General features: G+C 43.5%; 2 long non-coding RNA genes across 2 annotated transcripts in view; one reads left to right on the top strand and one right to left on the bottom strand.

The window, feature by feature from the left end:
* The window catches only part of LOC135981747 (uncharacterized), a 32,521-nt gene extending 21,780 nt beyond the window's left edge, over window positions 1-10,741 (top strand). Inside the window, exon 2 of the long non-coding RNA XR_010598916.1 lies at window positions 8,726-10,741. This is a non-coding gene — a long non-coding RNA (uncharacterized LOC135981747). The remainder of the gene's footprint in view (window positions 1-8,725) is intronic.
* The window catches only part of LOC135981746 (uncharacterized), a 37,749-nt gene extending 16,382 nt beyond the window's left edge, over window positions 1-21,367 (bottom strand). Inside the window, exon 1 of the long non-coding RNA XR_010598915.1 lies at window positions 21,241-21,367. This is a non-coding gene — a long non-coding RNA (uncharacterized LOC135981746). The remainder of the gene's footprint in view (window positions 1-21,240) is intronic.
* Between the last annotated feature and the right edge of the window lie 2,644 nt (window positions 21,368-24,011).

The following is a 24,011-nucleotide window of genomic DNA, read 5'->3' as shown; positions in this document are numbered from 1 at the left end:
AAGATGTCATCAGTGTAGCGCAAGTAGAGAAGGGACGCTAGGGGACAAGAGCAGAGGAAGCGTTGTTCTAAGTCAACCATAAAAATGTTGGCATACTGTGGGGCCATGCGGATACCCATAGCAGTGCCGCTGACTTGAAGGTATAAATTGTCCCCAAATCTGAAATAGTTGTGGGTGAGGACAAAGTCTCAAAGTTCAGCCACTAGGTTAGCAGTGACATTATTGGAGATGCTGTTCCTGACGGCTTGTAGTCCATCTTTCTGTGGAAAGTTGGTGTAGAGAGCTTCTACATCCATAATGGCTAGGATGGTGTTTTCTGGAAAATCACTAATGGATTGTAGTTTTCTCAGGAAGTCAGATGTGTCTTGAAGACAGCTGGGAATGCTGGTTTTCAAGGGGCTGGGCAAATGCGGGGTGGCTGGGAGCTCCGGGGCCCCCACCACCCATGGAGGCTCAGAGCTCAGAGCTCCAGGGTCCCCCTACCCTGGTGGTGGGGAGCTGTGGGGGTCCCCCTGCCCTGCCGCAGCAGCTGGGGAGCTGTGAGGATCCCCCTGCCCCTTCGTGGCGGCCAGGGAGCTTTGCAGGTCCCCCTGCCCCCTCGCGACAGCAGGGAGCTGCGGGGGTTAGGGTTGCTAACCCCCCAGAATTGTTCAGAAGTCTCCAGGAATTAAAGATTAATAACTAATTAAAGAATATGTCATGTGATGAAATCTCCAGGAATACGTCCAACCACAAGTTGGCAACCCTAGCGGGGGTCCCCCTGCCCTGCGTGGCTGATGTGGAGCTGCAGGGATCCCCCTGCCCCACCATGGCTGATGGGGAGCTGTGGGGATCTCCCTGCTGCCGCGGGGGCCAACGAGCTGCGGGGATCCCCCTTGTTGCCCGCAACTGCTGTGAGCTGCGGGGTACCCCTCCGACTGGGAGCTGTGGCGTACCGCCACTGTTCATGGTGGCTCGGAGTTTGGGGGCCCACTGGTTGAGGCATCGGGGCTACCTCACCACTTCCTGTTGCTGTGGGAGGCAGCGGGACCCTGCAGCTTCCAGCTACCAGGGCTGAAGTCATGGAGGTCTTTGGAAGTCACGGATTCCATGACCTCTGTGACAAAATCGTAGCCTTATTCTTAATCATGAATCTATACTATTGTTGTCACTAACTTTCAATGATAAAAATAAGAGGACATCAAATTTGTGTAGAATGTAGATAGATAACTTTAGGACTAAAATGAGTGCCATCTCTAGAAATGAGATATGCTTCTCAGCTATGAAATAATGGATGTCTTTTTTGTTGAGAATTCTGATTCTGCTGAAGTGTGTCACTTTTAGATTCAATGTATTCTTTCTCGCCAAATAATCCTGTCTAAAATATCACCTCCGGTGCTCACAGTTTATAGTTCTCAATTCACAAATTCATTTAAACATTAGTGAATGAATTCATTAGTTCATGTTTGTACAGTACTTTGAAGACATAAAGAGCTGTATAAAAGCTAAGTGTTACAACTTGTGAGTTTTCCTGAAATGTAATCAAAACGATATTTGGCATAATTCATCTGCAAATGATGTTCAGCTGCAAATATGCTTCTTTTGCAGTGGAAATTCTGTTTTATGTTGCAAAAACTGTATGGGATTGATTGCTATAGATTCCTTCAAATATCCACTGCAAATCAATTCTACACAGAAGAATTTTTTTAATTAGTTGAATAGGTTTCTACACCATATAACACCTCAGAATTATACACTGCTTTACAAACACGGTGCTCGATTCACGCCCACAATGCCCTTGTTACTGCAGAGGGCCCATAGCTAGTCAGTGCAACCGCCGGAATGTAGATACATATATAGTCTTTTGAATTAAGTTGAAGCCAAAGCACAATCTGGAGGAATAAAAACAAGGTTGAATGTCAGAGTGTCCTGTTCCAATATGACTGTGTTAGTGATTTAATGTGTGGCCTTGGGTCAGTTATTGATGCTCTGCCTCAATTTCCCCATCTATATAGTGGAAGAATAATTTGGGGAACTGGTATGAGCTATATCAGGGAAAGAACTCTTGCCAATACAAACTGTGCATGCCTCCACTGAGAGAGTTTGCTGATCTAGCTGTACTAGCACACTGTTTCTAGTGTAGATATGGCCTTGATTGGGGGGAAAAAATAAATGGTGGTGTCTCCACAACACCACCCAGTCCTGGCACCAAAATGAAACATAATTCACAGTAAATTGTGCAGATCTGTGAATGATGTTCCAGGCACTGGCTGTCAAAAGTGTTTGGCCTTCAGTTGGCCAAATGCACATTCTGCAACTGTTCAGTGTTTAATTAAACCTTCTCCTCTCAGGTTCTTTGAAATCAGTCTGTTGCTTTATGAGCCAGGGCTGTAGAGGATAGGCTGGGTCCCCTAAAATAACAGTTGGCATGAACACCTCATGTACACCCATATAACTGTCAGGGAATAAAGTTCCATCTTGTCCAAACAGATAAATTCTAGATCTTGTGAACACACTGGCGTCATGCACCCTGCAAGTATATTCCACGTTGGTGTTCATGAACTTGCCTTTATGGTCAACCGAGGCCTGCATAATGATCAAGTAGTATCCTTTCTGGCTGACATGTTCATATGCTCCTTGTGGCATGCAGACAATGGGCACACATGCCATTGATGGCCCCAGCAAAGTTGGGGAACTCTGTTCTCTCAAAGCCAGGTATTATTTAGGGCAGGGGTGGGCAAACCTTTTTACCTTTCTTTCTTTAATTAAAAGCCTTCTTTTTAAGAAACTGATTGATTTTTCCTTGCTTTAAGATCCAAGGGGATTGGATCTGGACTCACCAGGAATTGGTGGGGGGAAAGGGGATGGGGGGAATGATTAATTCCTCCTTGTTTTAAGATACAAGGGGTTTGGATCGGTGTTCACCAGGGAATTGGTGGAGGAGTCTCTCAAGGCTACCCAGGGAGGGGAAGGTTTTGGGGGGGGGAGACAGAGTTTCCCAAATAACTCATAAATCATTTGGGTGGTGGCAGCAAAAGCAGATCTAAGCTGGTAGTTAAGCTTAGAGATTTTCATGCAGGTCCCCACATCTGTACCCTAAAGTTCAGGTGGGGAAGGAACCTTGACACCTGGCTGCACTGGGAACATCTATTCCAGGCTGCCACCACTCCATGAGACAACACAACCTGCCCCCCATCTGCTTCAATCTGTAGAGAGAGAGGGGGGGAGAGAGAGAGAGAGAGAGTGTGTGTGTGTGTGTGGGGGGGTGACTTGGAGCAAAGTAATCTACTTTTTTACTGCACGAGATCAGGTAATCTACCCTGCATCTCTAGTTAGAGTTCCAGTTACTATACTGAGCAGTTGATTTTCCTATCAAGGAACTTTTGTTGAACTTTGAGGGAGAGGGTTGTTGTATCCTGGGAGTTCAGGACAGTTTATTTAGGATAGTCCCTAAACATGTATTCAGCGATGGAGAGTTTTGCCTGGGGGCCATTTTGTAAGTTAATAAAAAAGCAGTTATTGAGTTCAGACCCTGGTGTGTTGTGCTCCCTACTTACCCTGAAAACAGCTGTAACAATGATCTCACCAAGACACAGCACTGCCTTCTTAGGGCAACAAGCTAATACTGTAATGCCCTCCACCATGCACCATATCTTCTATCTCGGTGGTTCTCTTGCGGCCCAGTCAGCACACAGCTGCGGCCCATGTGACATCCTCAGGGCCATACAGTTAGTATATATATTGTGTGGCTGCGGCCCACATAACACAAAGACAGCTGCATATGTGGCCCATGATGGTAAATAGGTTGAGAACCACTGCTCTATCTGCATCCTGCTGTATTAGCAGGAAGAGGTCATCATCTTGTGCTGGATCCATGCCTTGGCACTGACTGGACAGACAGACGGGAGGAGGGTACAGACCAGAAGTGCTTTTGCTTACTTGTGTTGGTGGATAAGTACACTTCTGCACGGGGGCGTGGGAGTTGGGAAGGACATAGAAGTTCTCCCACAACACACCACAAAAAATTCCCTAGAGCAGCTTATCTTGGTTAAATGCTTAGAACCATGGGCTATGCCCTCTGGAAATCCTTGTGCCTAATGCAGGTTACTGTAGTGCCAATGTGGATGTGGCTACACCGGTATGACTCAAGTGTGACTCAGCAGCGTGGACACTCACAGGCTACATTTACACTACACACCACTGGCGGCGGTGTGTAGTGTACGCGTAGCTACACATCACAGTGAAAAGCACGCTGTCCACAATGCGATGTGTAGAGACACATGTCAGTGAAAGGCTGTGCTGGGGAAGGGCTCCAGCAGCGGGGAGTAGCCAGTGTCTTTCCCTGTGGCAGAGAAGGATTCCAGCAGTGGGGAGGCAGCAGGACACTACGTTGCTGAAAAAGGTAGTGTAGATGGGGAGGTGTGGCTTGGGTGAGTAGAGAGCTGTGTAGGGTATGTGCTTGTGTATATACCCACACCCTTCAGGCATGTCGATACTGTATTTGCCGAAGCCATGTCTCTCTGTCTATATTGCTATTTCTACCTGTGCTCAGGGACTGCACATGTACATATGCTACACCCTGCCAAAACAAGAGTATAGACATACCCTCACAGGTAGGGTTGGTTAACTGGGTACCCAGACCTGGGCAAACACTGCAGAGAAGACATACGCTGAGTGTGCCTTCCTCAGAGCTGAGAGAAAAATGAGTAATTGCTGTGTTGATGGGGAATCAAGAGCTGGAGAATAGGTTTGTGAAAAAGTGATTGTGTCTTTCCCTACCCTCCTCTCTGTGGGCTCTCACAACTGCCTTCCAAGAAGCAGGCAAAATATTTCTTTATTTTAGTCAATTCTGGCCATGACCTTGGGGAAACCATCTCATGATCTATGTTAGGGTTGTGACCTTAAGGAGACCCCAATGTGCCTGATTATTCTGCCGGCTTTGTGCACTGATTGTCTGAAACCATATTCTAGTTAGGCCTTTTTGGTGATATCATACCCATGGTTTGAATCCCACATGAAATCACATCATCAGGCTCATTGCCATATCACCACATTTACTGTAAATAATATGTATCTATAATATCATGTTCTTCCTCTGATCTGAGTGCTGATTCTACTTTCTTGTCCCTCTTTAATTCACTTTGTCTTCACTCTCTTGTTTCACATTCTGCCTTCCTTAACACTCCTCAGCACTGTCTGGTTTCTGCTTTTTATCTCACTCACACCTTTTCCTACTGAACAGTGCTGGAAAAAGTTCAAACTCCTCTTTAATTTCTAACTCTTAAAATCCATTTTCACATGTTTTATCTCATATCTTGTTTTCTGCTAAGCAGCATAGTAATACCAACTTCATTCACTCTAACACTTCTAAACTTTGCAAATTTTATCTACTCCTAGGTCACTCCTTTCCACTCTTTCCTTCATCTCCACCCTCCTTCTGTGCAGGATTCTTTAGATAGTATTCATCCCTCATTTTCTCACCTCCTGTCTTCCCATGGCCCCTTCCAGCTGCTTTGTTCTTTGCTTTCACTCTGTTCTCTCAGTCCCTGATTCATCAGGGCTGCAGAGTTCTGAGTAAAGTAGCCATAAAACAGTTGCAGCTCCCCAAGGAATTCTCCTGACAGGAAAGTCCCTGACAGGAGGAAAGTCCCAGCAGGTGCAGTTGGCATAACCAACTCTAAGCCACATTATCTTCCTGGCAGGAGATCTTGGCACAAGGACACATCAGGAAGAGATTCCTGTGACCCAGCTATTTCCAGCCACGACAACCCACAGGGCCCCTAACTACCTTCTGATCTCTGTGCCAGGCTCATTTCATTTGCAGGGATGAATTTGTCCCTCAATCCTTTGGTCATTTTCCTTCACCACACAATAACAAACACGCTTAAGTCTCTTCCTCCTTTCATACTCTTTCACTTTCTAAAATTATTTTCATTACACATACATTCATTCCTTTGCTGCTGTCTTTTACCTTCCTCGTTTATTTAGTCAAGCTGTGGTCTCTCACATTCTCAAAAAAGCCCCACCCATTGACTCCCTGCAGATGAACAACTGTTGCCTAATCTTACTTCCTTTTCTCTCCTATTTTGGAGCTTGCTGTTCATTTGCAACGTTCAATCTTCCTTTCATATCATTCCCTCGAGATTCCCTTCAGTCTAGCTTTTACCCAAAACATTCCACTGAAATTACTATTCTGTCTGTATACTGTTCTCTGTAAAACTTACTTCTCTCTCATTTATCCGTATTCTTCTAAACATTTCTGCTGCTTTCATACTGTCACAGGCTTCTTTTGTCCTTGTGTCAGACAGGGTTCTGTTTTCTCATGGTTCCAGTATTATCTTTCTAACCTCTCGTTCTTGGTGACTTAGGCTATGTCTACACTAGAGACCTTACAGCGGCACAGCTGTACTGATGCAGCTGCGCTGCTGTAAGATCTCTCATGTAGCTGCTCTATGCTGATGGGAGAGAGCTCTTCCATTGACATAGCTACCGCCACTCGTTAGGGGTGGTTTAATTATGTCACCGGGAGAAGCTGTCCTGCTGATACAGTGCTGTGCACACTACCACTTATGCCGGCGAAACTTATGTTGTTCAGGGGAGTGTTATAAAGGCTAGAGTAAATGGGAAGTTTGCTGATTCATTGTTTCCTCTCATCAGCTCCTGGTGGCAAAGCTCAGAATCAGGGCCAGTTTAAGGGTCCCGTTACTGGGGTGGGAGATGGATGTTTTGGGGACTCTGGATGTCACTAGTTAAAAAACAAACAGCCTTTGAGGAGTCCAGGGGCTAGTTAGAGCCTGGAAAACCTTGGATTTTAAGAGCTTAAACAAGTAAAATTTGGCTATTGTCAATAATTTGATGTGATATATAAAAGTTGAAGACTGTACATATTGTACATATTTTGGCCTTTCTGACAATAATTTAAGGCCGCTTGAAGGTCATTCTTCCCACTTCCTTCCCCTGGTAGCACTGGGCCTACTCATATGGAGTTCAGATGGAAGTTAAAATGGTCTCTCTCCAGGGGTGAAAGTAACTTAAAGGACTTACCTGTACACCTGAAGTCCTGAGCAGGGGGCGGGGCCTCAACTGGAAGAGGGCGGGGCCTCAACCAGACGAGGCAAGGCTTTTAGCATAATTCAAGTAATCTAGAGGCTTTAGCATAACTTGAGCCTGAAAGGAATTTATAACTTGATCAAAAGAAACACCTGCCCTAGCCAACTTCCCCTTCTGTGAATAGAATGGGGGACCGTGGTTGTTCAATCAGAGCTAAGGAGAGGATGTCTGTTGCCATAGGCAAAGCAATGTGTCAGAGGAAAATAATACATGTTTAGACTAAATCTCTATTTACAAGGGCAAAACTAAGGTTACGGAAGCTCACAGGGTTTTCATGACTGAACGAAAGAGGATAAATAGAACACAGAAAAATTTTAATCACAAATAGCCAAAAACAAATACATGTTTTTTGGGTACAGGATACATGTCTCCTAGTGTTGCTGTAAATAATAAGGGCAGAAATATAGATTTTTCTGACATTTCAATAAGCAAGGATTGGAAAGGTTCTGTGCAAAAGTCATATTAAAAGCCCCTTGGATTTGATATTCTTCTTACACCAGTTTTACACTAGGGTACTCTATTGACTTCAATGGAGTTGCTCCCGATTTACACCTGTGTAGATGGGAAGAAAATCAGACCCACAATTTCCAGGTTTAACACTACAGGCCTTAAAATTTCAGGAAAGGCTGAGAAGGACGCTATCTACCACAGACAGTAGACCAAAATCATTCCTGCAGTAAATTTATTGATGGCAACAGCTTCTTATCTGCTTCAGTGAGTTATAATTTGAGAGATGGTATCTCGCATCACACTCCTGCCCTGTGAGAATTTGTGGGACTTGAACCCAGGTCTGTAGGCACATGCTGCTTCCACACTGCTACCAGGCAGCCTTGGCAGAGCTGTGGCCTATGCATCAGACATCTCTGGGAGATCAATCACTTTGGGAAGTGCCATCCATGGTAGAGATGACCTCTGATTGGCCCGGACCTATTAGTTAAGCCTGGAGAAAATACTAGGAAGTTGCCTATGCAACAAGGCAGATCCCTGAGCTGCTGCTGAAACAGGCCCTGCTCTGATCCCTGGTTCCTGGCTATTGACTCCAACCCGACCATTACCTCTGGTTCCTGACTATTGACTCTGGCTGAACCTTAGGTTCTGATCCTTGGCAGGACTCTTGGCTCTGGACCCCAACTATCAACTCTGGCTCAATGCCTGATCAACTCCAGCTCTAACCACCTAACTGACCACCCACATTCTTGTTCCTGACACCCCCACCATGTTGTCCTCTCCCCATCTTGGAAGCAAACAAAGGGCCAGCACAGAGATTCAAGCACACATTCTGTGGTCACAGCATCCTACCCCATGTTCATGAAGTAGGCAGCTGCAGCCCACACCAGCTGAAACTTCTGGACAATTTTCAAGCATAGCACTCCTAAGCACAATGCATTACACTTGTCAGTATGTAGGTGACAATAGCGTGGATGACCATTGCAATGTCTGTATGAGATGAGAATGGTCACAATCTTCTAGTCAGCGGTATATTATTAAAGACAATATATCCTGTTACTGCTACCCAAGAATTCAGGGGCAATGCTGGATTTAATACAACACCAGGCCTACAACCGTTCTGGCAAAGGTAAGTGCCTACACCCTCAGTCACTGGCACAGAAACTAACCCAACCATTTCTCTTCATAGTTTCCCGTTCAGACAAGTATCACTTCTGTTTTTTGGGATTGGGATTGCAGTTCGCCCCCATGCAGGTACCTGTCTAAGCCAAGCACCAGGAAAGAAGTGAAACTCTAGATTCTGCGTCTGATGAAAAGATAATGTAGAGGTCAGCATTATCAGCACCTTTATGTGATGACAGTGGAACCTGGAACACAGTTCTCTCCTAGTGGCCTTACATATATATTGAATGACATGTGGATGTGTGAGACAAAATGGACTTTACAGGGCAAGGCCCAGCTTGGGAGAGTCTTACAGAAAGATGGGCAATTGCCCAGCACCACCCTGTGAGATCTCCAGTGAAGAATGCCAACCCCACCAACCTCTGAAAAATGCTGCAGGAAAGTCAATGCCATCTGATGGCCAATGCTATCTGACATTCCATATAGATCTACATCAGAATGAGCAGTAGAATAATAATAATCAGTGTTAATTAATATTTTCTTGTGCAGATGTAGCCACAATTCCTATTTAATACGTAAAACTAGAAGAGGTTAGCAGTTCATTTACTTCCTGTAACTAAGTAGCCTGGGGAGGGGAAGGAGGTGTTAGGGTTTCTGCTTACTTTAATGGGAGCCCAGGCCTACATATAGGAACAAGGTCTGGCCCTCGAGATATGATGGAGTTCAGGATTCTGCAAATTAACATCCTGAGAGATGTAACACAGAAGGCAGAGCTTAGGGAGGAAGGGGGCAATGTGACTTTAAGCACAGATTCTGAGTTGCTGTGGGGGCCAAATGAAATGGTGATCAATTTATGGCAGCATCCACATAGCTGTCTCTAGGCTGCAGTGCAGCCCAGAATCCCCATTCAATATGGACTTCCTACTTGCTGTCTCCCATCCCCAGCATGACCACTCTATAGAGATCTGCAAAGGGGGAAAGTGCAGGGCCATGGTTACTTTTTTATACTCTCCCCAAGGCTGTTGCTGACCTTTTATCGGCTGTCTACACTTCCCAAAAGCCATATAAAAGCAGGGACCGAAGCTAATTCAGAGCATTCAAAATAGTTAAAGCTTGTTTAAAAACCTACACATTTTCACCCTTTCCATAGGATAAATATGAAATTAAAGAATTAGAACTATCTTAAGTTTGGTATAAGGAAATATATTTGTGTTGTAAAGAAAGGCCCTGACTAACAAGTAGAAGGAAAGCCTTGAAAATAATAAGTTTTAAGGCCAGAAGAAATAAAGTAGGGATGATGTCTGGTACAAAGAATAACTAATGAGATAAGGGGAAGTTTCTAAGAAGAAGGCCTCACCGATAGGGGTGATTGCAGATGGTTTTAAATAAGACAAAAGAAATCTGTCTTAAAACGAGCCAGCAAGGCCCTTCCCAACCCACACACCAGTGTTATCTCAAAATTTAGGGCTTACGAGAACTCAGCTGCAAAAACTGTTGGTCAGCAAGAAGGAAGGGAGAAAAGGCCTTGGGAAGAAAGAAGAGGCCTGGAAATAAGAGTAAACTGTCTCAAATTAGTTTTAGCTGAAGTCAGTAATGACAGCACTTGTTTGTTTAAAGGGCATAAGGGGTTATACATCTGAAGAGTTTTTGTCAGACCCTGCCTGAGCATGCTGGAGTGGAGTAAGCCAGAATGAGATGGTCATCCCTAGGTTTGGCCTAAGTATACTGGTCACATGTTTATGAATACTTTGTTACTGTCAGGGCCAGCTCCAGCGTTTTTGCCACCCCAAAAAAAGCCGCGATCGGTGGCAGCTCTACCGCCGCCGCTTCATTCTTCGGCGGCAATTCGGCAGCAGGTCCCGACTGAGGGAACCCGCTGCCGAATTGCCGCTGAAGAGCCGGACGTGCTGCCCCTTTCCGTTGGCCGGCCCAAGCACCTGCTTGCTGCGCTGGTGCCTGGAGCCAGCCCTGGTTAGTGTAATGGGTGCGGTGACTGCTTATTTTTAGGTTATTAAACATGTTTAGAGCAACTACATGAAGTACCATTTAGCCTTTTGATTTAATAAAGGAATGTATGGTTAAATTGGTGTTTGGTGATTTCCCATATTAATACTAATTATTTCAACATATTATTAATAATTCCAACACCATCCTCCAAAACAGGGACATTTTTAATTGGACTCCAAGTTTGGTTGGAAGCCAATGAAGGTGTCAGAGGATGAAAATGGCTTTATGCAATGGGGTAGAATTCCAATACAAATATTTCCTCTATATTTGGAATGTATTTTTAGTACAGTTACTAAGCTACTCTGGATCTAAATGCTGTGCTCATGGTCTTCGGTGGGTTGGCATGAAATATACTATAGGTTCGACGGGGACAGGTGAGCAAAGCCCACAGGTAAGTGGGGAACATGGAGACCGGGGAGATGGGTCGGAAACAAGAGGGAGTGTGGGCTATATTGGCAGAGAGAAAGGAGAGTCAGGACAAAACTGGGAGAAAAGATCAAACCAGTATCTTAGATGCCTATATACAAATGCGAGAAGTATGGGGAATAAGCAGGAAGAACTGGAAGTGCTAATAAATAAATACAACTATGACATTGTTGGCATCACTGAAACTTGGTGGGATAATACACATGATTGGAATGTTGGTGTGGATGGGTACAGCTTGCTCAGGAAGGATAGACAGGGGAAAAAGGGAGGAGGTGTTGCCTTATATATTAAAAATGTACACACTTGGACTGAGGTAGAGATGGACATAGGAGACGGAAGTGTTGAGAGTCTCTGGGTTAGGCTTAAAGGGGCAAAAAACAAGGGAGATGTCATGCTAGGAGTCTACTACAGGCCACCTAACCAGGTGGAAGAGGTGGATGAGGCTTTTTTCAAGCAACTAACAAAATCATCCAAAGCCCAAGATTTGGTGGTGATGGGGGACTTCAACTATCCGGATATATGTTGGGAAAATAACACAGCGGGGCACAGACTATCCAACAAATTCTTGGACTGCATTGGAGACAACTTTTTATTTCAGAAGGTTGAAAAAGCTACTAGGGGGGAAGCTGTTCTAGACTTGATTTTAACAAATAGGGAGGAACTCGTTGAGAATGTGAAAGTAGAAGGCAGCCTGGGTGAAAGTGATCATGAAATCATAGAGTTTGCAATTCTAACGAAGGGTAGAAGGGAGAACAGCAAAATAGAGACAATGGATTTCAGGAAGGCAGATTTTGGGAAGCTCAGAGAGCTGATAGGTAAGGTCCCATGGGAATCAAGACTGAGGGGAAAAACAACTGAGGAGAGTTGGCAGTTTTTCAAAGGGACACTATTAAGGGCCCAAAAGCAAGCTATTCCGCTGGTTAGGAAAGATAGAAAATGTGGCAAAAGACCACCTTGGCTTAACCACGAGATCTTGCACGATCTAAAAAATAAAAAGGAGTCATATAAAAAATGGAAACTAGGACAGATTACAAAGGATGAATATAGGCAAACAACACAGGAATGCAGGGGCAAGATTAGAAAGGCAAAGGCACAAAATGAGCTCAAACTAGCTACGGGAATAAAAGGAAACAAGAAGACTTTTTATCAATACATTAGAAGCAAGAGGAAGACCAAAGACAGGGTAGGCCCACTGCTTAGTGAAGAGGGAGAAACAGTAACAGGAAACTTGGAAATGGCAGAGATGCTTAATGACTTCTTTGTTTCGGTCTTCACCGAGAAGTCTGAAGCAATGCCTAACATAGTGAATGCTAATGGGAAGGGGGTAGGTTTAGCGGATAAAATAAAAAAAGAACAAGTTAAAAATCACTTAGAAAAGTTAGATGCCTGCAAGTCACCAGGGCCTGATGAAATGCATCCTAGAATACTCAAGGAGCTAATAGAGGAGGTATCTGAGCCTCTAGCTATTATCTTTGGAAAGTCATGGGAGACGGGAGAGATTCCAGAAGACTGGAAAAGGGCAAATATAGTGCCCATCTATAAAAAGGGAAATAAAAACAACCCAGGTAACTACAGACCAGTTAGTTTAACTTCTGTGCCAGGGAAGATAATGGAGCAAGTAATTAAGGAAATCATCTGCAAACACTTGGAAGGTGGTAAGGTGATAGGGAACAGCCAGCATGGATTTGTAAAGAACAAATCATGTCAAACCAATCTGATAGCTTTCTTTGATAGAATAACGAGCCTTGTGGATAAGGGTGAAGCGGTGGATGTGGTATACCTAGACTTTAGTAAGGCATTTGATACGGTCTCGCATGATATTCTTATCGATAAACTAGGCAAATACAAATTAGATGGGGCTACTATAAGGTGGGTGCATAACTGGCTGGATAACCGTACTCAGAGAGTTGTTATTAATGGTTCCCAATCCTGCTGGAAAGGCGTAACGAGTGGGGTTCCGCAGGGGTCTGTTTTGGGACCGGCTCTGTTCAATATCTTCATCAACGATTTAGATATTGGCATAGAAAGTACGCTTATTAAGTTTGCGGATGATACCAAACTGGGAGGGATTGCAACTACTTTGGAGGACAGGGTTATAATTCAAAATGATCTGGATAAATTGGAGAAATGGTCTGAGTTAAACAGGATGAAGTTTAACAAAGACAAATGCAAAGTGCTCCACTTAGGAAGGAAAAATCAATTTCACACATACAGAATGGGAAAAGACTGTCTAGGAAGGAGTACGGCAGAAAGGGATCTAGGGGTTATAGTGGACCACAAGCTAAATATGAGTCAACAGTGTGATGCTGTTGCAAAAAAAGCAAACATGATTCTGGGATGCATTAACAGGTGTGTTGTGAGCAAGACACGAGAAGTCACTCTTCCGCTCTACTCTGCTCTGGTTAGGCCTCAGCTGGAGTATTGTGTCCAGTTCTGGGCGCCGCATTTTAAAAAAGATGTGGAGAAATTGGAAAGGGTCCAAAGAAGAGCAACAAGAATGATTAAAGGTCTTGAGAACATGACCTATGAAGGAAGGCTGAAAGAACTGGGTTTGTTTAGTTTGGAGAAGAGAAGACTGAGAGGGGACATGATAGCAGTTTTCAGGTATCTAAAAGGGTGTCATGAGGAGGAGGGAGAGAACTTGTTCACCTTAGCCTCTAAGGATAGAACCAGAAACAATGGGTTTAAACTGCAGCAAGGGAGGTCTAGGTTGGACATTAGGAAAAAGTTCCTAACTGTCAGGGTGGTTAAACACTGGAACAAATTGCCTAGGGAGGTTGTGGAATCTCCGTCTCTGGAGATATTTAAGAGTAGGTTAGATAAATGTCTATCAGGGATGGTCTAGACAGTATTTGGTCCTGCCATGCGGGCAGGGGACTGGACTCGATGACCTCTCGAGGTCCCTTCCAGTCCTATAATCTATGATTCTATACATGAGATTCAACCATTTTTCACTAATATGCTTCTATTTCCTGAAGCGAAGTAGCTTAGCTACAGCACACTGTGGTTCTCCGGACGTTTAGAGACTGAGAGCCTGATGATTGACTTCATTGGGCACAGGATCAGGCTCTAAAGATCATACTCTCTCCCACTCATGGAAGGGATTAAATGTGCAGCAAAACCGTATTTTGAATCAACACAGAAGGGCTACGTGGATGGGAAAGACCCCTACAGAGGGTGTGAATAGTCTACCACAATCACCAACAACCCCTTTGACAAATTCCATGCTATTCAATAAAGGTTCTGAGAAGCAGATACTGTATGGACAAGAGATTTGATACAATTCAGCCTACTCTGGATAAGAGCTTTAAAGCTTTATGTTGCCAAACTGCAAGGGACTGAGAAGAGAAAATGAAGACCTGAAGGTAATGATTGATGACTTCACTGTTATTCTAGCCAAGGATATAAAGAGCTGAAAAAACAAACTGGTGACCCGGAAAACAAGATCAGATTAAGAAATGTCAGGTCTGGGGGGGATTCCTGAAGGAGTGAAGATAGTTGAAATAGAGATATTTTAGTCACAGTGGATTACAGTGGTGTTAGGGATTAACAGAAAATTTTCAGCTTCCACTATAATGTGTATGGGACATTGCCTCTCTCAGGAACACAATCAGGCAATGCCGCAATGGCCTGATTCTGCACTCCCTCAGAGTAGTTTTACAGTTGCTGTAGCTCCCTTGACTTCAGTGGAGTTGATCCTGATTTACACCAGCATACCTGACAGCAGAATGAAGCCCATGGCACTTTTGGAATTTACAGATCTTGGAATGAGCAACTCCCTTTTAAACAGCTTAATAAATCTGCATCTAGGTTCAGGGAATAAGGTATTATACAAACACACTTTGTATTTGTCATTAGTAACTCTAAATGTTTTACAAAGGAAGGTAAGAATGATTATTCCCATGTTACAGATAAAGAAACTGGGGAACAGAGCATGTAAATGACTTGACAGAGGCAATACAGCAAGTCAGTGACAGAGCTGGGAATAGAACCCTGCCTCCCCTCTCTTGATTTCCAGTCTCTTTAAACACTCAAAAACACTATGCTGTGTATCAGATAAGGCTGCTGCACGCCCATATGATATCAAACACAAAACGTAAAGAGCAAAGAAATGAAAAACAAAGCATAGAATTTTACTTACTCATAGTTCCTGCAGCCAGAGAGATACACCTCACCGCTAGAATCCAAACTATGCATCACATACAATGCATTGCATTCTCACCTTTATCCAAGAAGGCTGTCAGCCTTCCAGCAACCTCTTCCTCAAACTCCCCACAAGGACAAAGCCTCCTGCTGTACCATGGTGGGATTGAATTTTGGAGAAGAAACAAGCTGACTGAGGCAGGTTGGTTCCAGTGGGTAGGGCACTATCCTAGGACTTAAACGACCTGAATTCAATCCTCTGCTCGTCCACTGACTTCCTATGTGACCTTGGGCAAGTCACTTAGCCTATCTGTGCCTCAGTCTCCAGTCTGTAAAATGGGGATAATAGTACTTCCCTACCTCACAAGGCAGTTGTGAGGCTAAATACATTAAATATGGTGAGGTGTTCAGATACTACAGCTAGAGAAGCACTTTCAGAAAGACCCAGCTCTACACGAAAGTTGATTTGCTGAAGATTCTCCTCCAAATGCTGCTGGATTGGATACATTCTTCCTTCTCACCCATGGTAGTCTCAATTTTGGATAGAGGGGACACATGTCAAAAGGCAGTGTTATATCGCTGTCCGAAAATGTTCAGAAATTCTTCTGAATGCTACAGAGGCAGCAGTTGTTAGACCCATATATATATTGCTTACCTGACATGTCAAAGTTTTCAATTGTGGCACAAAATGCCAATTTTTTTTCTTTTAAATTAATTTAAAAACTAGCTACTCAACAGACTAAATCTCACTGTATACACATTTCTGACTTTCTGCAGAGCTTGTTGTTGTATGAGAGACACAACATACATGTGTGAACCCCTTATGCTTAACAATCCGTCTCATCTTGTCAGCTTGGACATGCTAGTTAACCTTCTCCAGACCTGAAGAAGAGCTCTGTGAAAGAAGCTTGAAAGCGTCTCCCTTCCACAAGACGTTGGTCTAATAAAAGATATTATCTCACCTACCTAGTCTCTTTCTTCAGGCCATAATTTTTTAATCTAATAGAGTCAAAAAAAATCATGAGACAAAAAATGTAAACTTTCTTAAAGGGCTCAATTTTACTTAATTATAACCTGAAAAAATATTTATGAATATTCTAAGGATATATTAAACTATATCCTCAGAAATGTCAGTCTTTACAACAAAACATGTCCTTTAAATTTGGGGCAGATATACTATATTTATTCATTCAAACTAAAGAGGTTGAATCTCTACTTTGAGTGCCAAACAGAACCCTGTCATACCTATGGTGTCACTACTATTTCTCCATAGTTCCCTGGATGATGCTTCCTCTCTAGGTCTCTGACCAGACCTCGATGCTCAGATATTATGGCTACGGGTATGGTATAAGAATTAACATGGATAAGATAGTTGTCTTTCGTTTGCGTCATAGAGGTATTTAATTATTACACTGGTTAAAGCAAGAATGCACCAAACCTTAAAATGTTGAAGCCAACAGGCTGTCTGATGGCCAGAAATACATCTTTTTTCTGTGCTGATCTGATGTTTCTGGACAAGAAGGAGTCAAGCTTGTCTCAAATAGTGGAAGAAATTATTTCAGAGATCAGGAAGGGGGATGGATAATTTTAGTTTAGAGTGCACATTTTTTTTTTTGCTCCTTTGCAGACATTCACTGTCTCTAGTCTAGATGTGGACAGCGGTATATAACTGAAATCCTTGGGATAGTCAAGAGACATGAGTGTATGATTTAAGATTGTGATCCTGTTTTCCAGGGGGAAAAATAGACAAAATACTGTAACAAACCTATAGGCTCCCAAAAATCTATTTCAATTTTATGCCCCTATCTAGTTCCAGGTGTTCTTTGAAGCTTACATTCTACACAGTTAATGAAATACCTTACAAAAAATTAACTACTCATATAGAAATCACTGAGACAACACTCACATTCATCCACAAACAGGTAACAAAGAACTATTACTTGCTCTGCCATCTCATATACACCTCTACCTCGATATAACGCTGTCCTTGGGAGCCAAAAAATCTTACCGCATTATAGGTAAACCGCATTATACTGAACTTGCTTTGATCCGCCGGAGTGCGCAGCCCCGCCCCCCCGGAGCACTGCTTTATCGCGTTATATTTGAATTTGTGTTATATCAGGTCACGTTATATCGAGGTAGCGGTGTACCTCCATAAAAGCCTGCGGGGGAGAATGAGGGGAGAGTGAGCCTTGCAGTCTGCTCTGAAGGTTAACAAGGCTGGGCTCTGTTGAATCATGGACAGAGTATGTTCCAGAGTTGAAGACTCATTGTGGAGAAGATCCTGCCAGCTTCCCCTTCCTCTTCCCACTTAAGCTGAGGGGGCTGTTGCTTGAGCACCTCCATTGGTCATAACTGTGATAATATTTCACAGGGAGAGAGGTGGTCTCTCAGGGCTTGTCTACACAGGGAACTACAGCAATATGTTTATATTGATATAGTTATGCTAGTAAATCTCCCCGTATAGACAAGCCCTCAGGTAATTGTGTCCCAAACCATTTAAGGTTCCACAGGGAGCGCTGATAGTGACCCTTATATTTAGGTTGCCTAAGCCTTTCCTTTATAAAGGAGTCTTTCTGCCTTTAATCTGGGAAGCTCTCACATCTCCCTTGTTTGCAGCAGGGCAAATCCCGTCAGGCTACAGAAGTGTCTTTTCTCTGTCTCATGAAATTCCATGTAGATTTGGCTGAGTTATAAAGTATTACAAGTCGCCATTTCCCTTCTCTCATGTGGGCTGCTCAGACATATTTTGGCAGCACACATCACACAGGGAACACCAGGGAGCTGCCAGAGCAGCAGAGGGTGGAGGCAGGTCAGGCTCTTTTCACCCCCCCCCCCCCCCCGCCATGAACCCCTAGATCAGGGGTTGGCAACCTTTCAGAAGCGGTGTGCCGAGTCTTCATTTATTCACTCTAATTTAAGGTTTCATGTTCCGGTAATACATTTTAATGTTTTTAGAAGGTCTCTTTCTATAAGTTTATAATATATAACTAAACTACTGTTGTATGTAAAGTACATAAGGTTTTTAAAATGTTTAAGAAGCTTCATTTAAAATTAAATTAAAATGCAGAGCCTCCCGACCAGTGGCCAGGACCCGGGCAGTGTGAGTGCCACTGAAAATCAGCTCGTGTGCTGCCTTCGGCACGCGTGCCATAGGTTGCCTACCCCTGCCCTAGATCCACAACATGGCCCACTACCTCCACCCTTTGGGAGCAACACGTGGGGGGTGGAGCTCCCCCAGCTCCCAAGCAGGGAGAGAAAAAAAGTTCCCCCGGCTACCCCTGGACCCAGCACATGGCACCAGTGAAGTTCCTTCCCTTTCTCAGGAGTAACATGGGGCATGAGCTCCCTAAGAGCACCAAGCCAGGCGGGGCTTCCCCTCCAGCACTTCTCCAACCCAGCACCTGGATGCGGCAACCCATTCTCTGCTCTGGGAAAACAGCTTTCTTCGGTTACCAAGTAGCAGTGTTAGTCCTGTAACTCAAGTAAATGCAGTATGTGTTGCAATGCTAAAGGTTCAGCCCTCAGATCCTGCAGATAATTCATAAGGGAGAGGAAAGTCACAGTTGCACATAATAACATTTGTTTTTACCTTTTTCTTAAAAATAGAAAAACTAGGAAATTACCTATACAAAAATCTACATTTAAATAGTGTTATTTATATTGCAGTCAAGCACTCAAAAGATAGGAAATACCAGACTCACAGCTGCCTGTTCCACCTTAATTTAGCCTCCTTGTGCATATGCATTATGAGACAATCTTTAATTATGTGATCACATGCTATTTTTCCACCTGCCCCCTGCCTCATTCAGTGCACAGGATGAACGCACAAGTGGACAGAAGTAAGGTTACATGAGCAATCATAAATCTGACATTTTCTAACTTTTGAGTTCTTAGCAACCTAAATAATGGTTTTTAATTTTTGCGTGTGTGTAAAATAGGTTAGAACCAACTCTTTGGATTCCACCCAGTAGCTACTGGCAGCCAGTGCAGATCATGGCATTCTCAGGAGTAGCAGAAGGCTGGGAAGCTCTGGAAGCACAGCACCAATGACACTGCACAGCTAGAGTGACATGGGGGCTGGGCCTACGCACTCTGATCTGTAATCTACAGCAGATTTCAGGAGATCAGTGGGTTTGGGGATGGGAGGGAGGCAACATCCAACTCATTCCATGATAGGGGAGGGGATGGGTACAGGTTTGGCAAACTTCAGCTCCTCATTTAGAATGACTGAAAAGGTTGCTTCTTCCCACAAAACCTCTCCTACAGGATTGCCATGGAAGGGGCAATCCCCTTTCATGTAATTAAAAGGCAGTTTGACTAGAAACCAGGGACAAAGTCAATATGGTATATTCTTACTTAACACCTCTTTCCCTTGGACTTGATCCTGCAAGGTGCAGAGCAGTCTGGCCCTGAGCCACCAAGCACTAAAACCCATGCATAATGTTAGCACCTGTTTCCGTGCTTTGCTGGAGTCAGGTCCAGAGCTCCAAAAGGGTAAAGCCAAGTTCCCAAAAGACAAGAGACCATGAACATGGCGTAAAAATTCACTGCATCGAGTGAACAAGTTTCTATAATGTAGAAAGTTCTAAAGATAGAAATATAAGGTATTAAACATAAACAAAGCTGCAGTGAATGCACCATCTCCGACAAAAGTCTGAAAATGTTACAAATGAAAAACCATAGACAGTACACTCTCAGACAACGATCCACGGAAGTATTTAGCTGCCTAACTCCCATTGATTTCAATGGAAGTTAGGCATCTAAAATACCTTTGGGGATCTAGACCTCAGACACTATGTTCACAAGCACTATATAAATGCTCAGATGAGATTAGATATTGTAGGAATGGAGGCCTAATGAATTTTTAATCAGAACCCACTGATCAAAAAGATCCACCTTTCCCCATGGCATGCTGCAAGACTTGGACACAAATAAGTCTGACAAGAAAACAGGCCTGTTGTACTGGACAAATGAGGATGAAAATGGTATGATAGAATTCACGATACAACTGAAATTCTGCAGAACTAAATCTATGACTTTATCACCGTTCTGGGCTTCAATATTTGCACATGCAGCTATGTTCCGTACTCACCCATTCAGCAAAGAAAATTGCTGTTAACAGCAGACATTTAAAAATAGATTAAGTTACAGAGTATCATGTTTAAAGATTTATATGTAGATTAGCCAAATAACTCCTTGGCCAGAGCTGAATAAAAGTTGAGCAATGTCTACATTTTATTAGACAGACACTTCATCATTTAAGAAGCCCTTAAGGTCATTTTTTAATTAAACATTTTTTCTGTAAGAAAGAGAGAGAATCTATACAAGATTTACAGTGTGTTGATCAGTTTTCACACTGTGCAGTCTCAGCTTTGCAGGCTGAATGTCTATTTCTCCTTGTCATTCTTCAATCGGGCTTCACCCCTAGCTTTCTGATTTCATTTCTGTGCTTCCCCCCTCCTGACATCAGTGCTTTGCATACCATAGGACACTGTAAAATGCAAATCTGTGTGACTCAGAGCCTCTGACTCTTTCCAGAATGGAACAGTAGGACACTAGCGTGGCCTGTGGTGCCTGGGCAGCCCTCACTGGAAATGCCAAAGTCAGGGCAGGCTGCAAAAGGGAGAGCAGATACTCCCAAGACTGGTGGGTAACACTGAAGTTAATCTTCTCAACCAATCACAAACTATGTTTCTGATCCCCCACACTGGTTAACAAGAAGCAAAAAAGAAATCACACAGCCCCCTTTCTTGCATTCCAGTTCTCTGGCTCCCAATCAGCACCGAGGTCCAGTACAGTGAGAAGTTATTTAAAAAACTCTGTTCATATATACAAAATGTTCTTCTGACCCCAAAGAGTCAGCCACATCACGAGGTCAGTATAGGTTTGGATCTTACCCAAAATACCATGCTGCCTGCCAGTCCTGTCTAAAACTAAAGGTGTATTGTAAAGAAAAAAGAAAGAACAAGAAGAGAGATATTAAATGGTAAAGCATTCACATACATACGACTTCAAAGTCCATATATCAGGTTCCTAGTTACTCCAGAGGTAAGAAGCAGGAATGAAGACAAAATGGAGAAGATGCAGCTGCCTTTTATAGTCTTTTGCCATGCGGCCTGTGCTTCCTTTGTTTCAAACACAAGCTGCCCAGCACATGTCTTGGAAGCCTTTTCCGTCTGTAGGCATGCCCCTGCATGCCTTGCTGAGTCATAAGGTGTATCCCTTGCCTTCTCTCAATGGGTCAGTTGTATAGCTGATGGTCCTTAATGGGTCATCAAGCAGGCTAGGCAGTGCTGATGCCAAACTGTCTGGGGGTGTCACCCAGAAGCATAGCAGAAGTTTTGTAATACAGACATACATACATATCTATAACCCATAATATACAAAGGTAATACAAACACATAAATGAAATTATCATATTTGGCAAATTATAACATTTTTGCAGATATCTTACATGACATATCTAGCACAACTCGTTGCAATTTTACAATATTAATATTCATAATATCCTCAAGTGTCCCCCAGATTCCATACAGCATCACAACTGGCTTCATCCCTTGTATTCCCAACTGTTCAGGTTTTTGCTGCACTCTTACCCACTTTTGCATGAGAAGCATTCATAGGATTAACATGTAAAGTCCTAAATTTTGTTGGGTTTAATTACTTAAAGCCTGAAATTGCAAGGGGCCCGATTGCTGCCCCTACACAGTCAGATAGGAATATTCAAAACACCCTATTTATTTACAACAAAAAAATTCTAGCCTTGTAGCAAATAGACTCCTGTAAAACCCCTTGGGGCTTCTATTCTGAACAAATTTGCCTCAACCTTTCACTTCCTCTTGGATGTAAATCCAGCACAACTGTCAGAAACCAATCATATAATGTTAAATTTGATTCCTGAGAAAAAGCCTATCAAAATAATCAGTATTTGATCTTAAGGAGAATCACCTCCAGCTGTAAGCCTTTGGGGAGGATCTATTCACTGAATGCAGTCCCATATTTTTATTGTATCGTTAACATACATGCATTAATATTTTTGCAGGAAGGGCCTAATTCAGTTCTCACTTACACCAGTGCAAATTTGGAGTAATTCCAGTGAAAAGTAGTTATGGCAGGGTAGCATCGCTAAGGGAAGAAGGATGGTCCTCTAGTTAAGACATTGGACTGGGACTCAGAAAATCTGAGTTCAGTTTCCCCTTCTACCACAGATTTCCTCTGTGACTTTGGACAAATCACTGAATCTCTCTGTACCTCAGATTCCCATCTGTCTTTTCTCTTAAAACTGGGTACTGTATGTCTATATTCGAGTGGGGAGGCGTGATTTCCAGCTTGTGTAGACATACCCCTCCTCGCTCTGGTCGAGTTAGCATGCTGAAAATTGCAGTGTAGTAGCACGGGTGGTGGCTTGGGCTAGCCACTCAAGTACATACCCATCTGGAACTCCTGAGTACGTGCACAAGTCCCTGCCCTGGCTACACTGCTACTTGTAGCACTCTAGCTTTCACGTAGCTAGGGAGTATGTCTACGCGAGCTGGGAATTGCACCTCCCCGCTCAAATGTCGACGTAGCCTGTAAGCTCGTTACGGAAGGACTGTCTCTACTGTATGTTTGTACAGTGCCTAGTACAATGAGGCTCCTGTCTCCCTGGGGCCTCTAGGTTCTGCTGAAATACAGATAATTAATAATAGTCAAGCCCTGTGTCTTAAAGCGTTTTATTTTTCCAAGCAAAAACATTCTATGATTAAAGTGTGAACATCAGACATGGTGAAATGATTTAAAGATGAACCTTTAGTAAATGAAAACATTTTTGCATTAGAATTGAATAATACTTTATCCTCCATGCCCTGTCTCTCTGTCTCAGATTGTTGAAAGAGTTGTCTGATGAGGACATTCTGACATACTCATCTCTACATTTAGATATTCTTCCTTTTGGTCCCATGACACAGCCATGGTGAAGAGGTTTCACCCATCTGTAGCATAGATATATAGAAGTGGTTTAGCTGCAGTTAAGTGGATATGGAGGATATCATGTGTATAAAAACATGCTGTATTTGGCTTGATCATTAGAAAAACTAATACTTTTTATGTTTTTTAAAGAAAGATGTTGTGGGGGCAGGACTGGGCTACACCTCTGCCTATAACTTTTGTTAGGCAGAGCTTTGTTCCCACCCATTGTCCCCTGGCTCTTATGGTCATGAAGATTGGCCAGTCAGTCGAGAGACAGGCATTCAGAGGGCAACCACTAATCGAGAGGCTGGAAAGCCATGACATCAGTGCTGCAAACCACTGCCAGCCACACAAGTCTGAGGGCTGGAGAGCCAGTCCCAATTGCCATGGGCATGGTGGAAAAGGACACACACAGATTTAGGAAAATTTGCTTAAACTAGCTGCAACTTTATTAATAAAAGAACAACTAACTACTAATGGTCATGGACATGTAAACCTTGCGAGCTAATTCTTGGGGACGGAAGTTTGCCCTAAACTCCTCGTCCCCAACAACAGATGGGGCAGAAGCAGACTGGGCACTGTAGGTTAACCATTCTCTATGACAAAGGGTAAACTCACTCTTGCAGGCAAGCCCCCTTCTCCTCTCTCAGCCCCCCACCCCCGCATCAGCCTTCAGTAGTCAGCTTTTCAGAATCCAGGGAGGAATTACTCCTTCTGTCTCCTGCAGCAGGATTGGCAGGCAATGAAGTCTACCCACCTGTGACTTATGTTTCTGGCTGTTTATTCAAAAAATCATGCAAGAATTATTCATCACTAGATGCCACTAG

Source organism: Chrysemys picta, chromosome 2 (genome assembly GCF_011386835.1).
Source record: "Chrysemys picta bellii isolate R12L10 chromosome 2, ASM1138683v2, whole genome shotgun sequence".
Lineage (NCBI taxonomy): Eukaryota > Metazoa > Chordata > Testudines > Emydidae > Chrysemys > Chrysemys picta.
Note: the sequence above shows the minus strand (reverse complement) of the source record. Positions and strands in the feature narration are given on the sequence as shown.